The sequence below is a fragment of the Bidens hawaiensis genome, unplaced genomic scaffold (genome assembly GCF_021521415.1).
Source record: "Bidens hawaiensis isolate Kalapana, Puna unplaced genomic scaffold, B.hawaiensis_p1.1 tig00001179_1, whole genome shotgun sequence".
NCBI lineage: Eukaryota > Viridiplantae > Streptophyta > Magnoliopsida > Asterales > Asteraceae > Bidens > Bidens hawaiensis.
The window spans coordinates 2,382,140-2,384,601 of record NW_027491068.1 but is presented as its reverse complement, the minus strand read 5'-3'; positions in this window follow the sequence as shown (position 1 = coordinate 2,384,601).

Sequence of the window (2,462 nt, the reverse complement as noted above, 5' to 3'; positions counted from 1 at the left end):
CGGTCTATCCTCAATCTCTATTACCGGTTAACTTCTGATTACCACCCACCATCGTTAAGCTCCTCTCTCATGCATCAACCACAATCGTCACTTGCATCAACTTCCCAATTTTCACAAGACAAGTATTTGTGTTCATGTTTATTCGTTTAAAAAAATCAACATGTTCGTGTTCATTTATGTCCATTCGTTAAAAATCTAAAAAACCTAAAAATCATAACTAAAAGAGCCCAAACATTAAAACATATAATGAACGTAATAAACTAATATATACGTATTAAATCAAAACAAAACATGTCGGGAAGTAATTGATTTTTAAGCTTGAGAAGTATATAACTAATGAGTTTAGCTAGAGGAAATATTGAGAAAACCATACATATTTTGTCGGAAAGTTGCCGCAAAGAACATAACTTTCCGACAAATATTCCTACAACGTGTATTTTTCTTAATCGTTATTTCATAAGACTGTTCTCTATGGTGGGGGCATCGAAGCCCCTCCACAGTGCCACATCAGCTTCACGTAAGTACCGGAGGCATTGAAGCCCCAACCTATAATGCGCTGCCATGGTTTAAAGCCTCTTGGGCGCCCCTACTATATATATATATACATATATGTATGTATGTATGTATATGTTTGTGAGAGATGAACAGGGGGTCCACCTCCTTTTCTCCTCCACCGTGCCCATCGTCCGAAAGCCACCCCCTCCCGAACCGCGCCCTTGGCGGTGTTTAGCGCCCGCCTCTCCACCGTGCCCATAGCGCGCGTGGAGTCTTATATTTATGCTTGCTGTTATAATACACCAATATTGGAACCATCTTATCTTTGGCGACTCTGTAGCGACAATATTAATTTTTAGATATTAATTAAGTTGGAAAAATTGTGGAAAACTTAAGGTGGTTGTTTTAATGTTTTCTTTTTCTATTTAAAGGTTGTCGCTAACTTTTTGGAAAATATGTTCGTCTCTAATTTGTCGGAGTTTTTTGTGAGAGAAATTCAACTTTTCTAGTAGTGATCTATCTCTTGAGTAAATGACACGAATGGTCTCTTTCCCATTTTAAAATTATAATTTTTACGGATTTGATCCTCAATTGCATTGTTTGTATTCATTAAATCATGGTCCAATAGTTTTAACAATGTTAAGATGTTTAGGACTATGATTCCACACCATGAAACCAAAACAGTATGTTGCAAACCTCCTCAAGCCAAATCGGTCCTAAAAGCCACTTGCGATTGATATGATATGCAACGCGTTGTGACAGTCTCATAATCACATATATCATCCTGTCGTCAGTCAGTTATGCGACCAGTTACCTACAGTTTAATTTGCAAGTCGCTAAGTTACTGACCATTTCTAGAAGCAACTTAGTCACTAATACCAAGTTCTGTATTAACTGAATATATAACATAAAGACATGCCGTTAATTTGTAGCAAACTTTAAAAGTGAAGAAGTTAAAAAAACATATTTGCCATTGTTTTCTTATAAACTAGTCACGTGCCCGCGCGATGCGGCGAAATATGCACGAATGTCAGTATGTTCCTCGCAACAGTACGTTCATATCACGATGATGGTATGTGCGTAACGTGACATCAGACACGTATCGCGTCACACAACGCCTACATGCGAGCAATCGGGTACGCATAAACAAGGTCATCCACGTAACTAATGCCTGAACGCGCGTAACCGTTAACAAAAATCAAGAAGCAAAAATGAAATGTACAGTAATTTCAAGTAGACCACTTTTTAACCCAACCCGTTTTGACGCGAAACCCATTCCAACCCAACATCATTTTAACCCAAAGCTCGTATGGCCTCTTTTGACCTCGAGAACCGAACCAAATTATCCATTTTTTTGTATCGACATGTTCTGACCATAATTTGTTATGACCCATGAGCCGAACATGTCCACCTTTTGTCGGTATTGATTGATAATCATGTAACATGTTAATTTTTATTAAAATTAATAAACTATAGCAATATGATACTCAAATTAAAGATAATAAAATGCTCGTTACTATAGTGTAATTATTTTTAAAAAATATTAACGTATTAAAAAGTTATGGCCGTTTAAAAGTCGTTGGGTAGTTTGTTTAGAATAAGAGGTAAAAGTGTGAGTATTATATAAATTAACAAAAACTAATTAAAGTTAAAGGACTAAAATTGTAATTTATTTTTGACAAAGTTGAAGTTAACAGTTCATTGATATGCTAAAGACAAAAGCGCCTTTAAAATCTTATAATTTGATGCATCATATGTTGTATAAATTGTATTATAGGTTGGACCTCTAAAAATTAAGAGGCATTTGTCATCTTTTTTTAGATAAGTCATATGAGTCATTTTCAAGAGACTTCCATAGATTTTAATTAGTAGTCCAAATTTCTACTCAATTACTCTACAAATTTAAGGGATCCAAATCTAGTATTTGCTACTTGCCTCCACTCTTACATCTACACCAGATCGAAGTC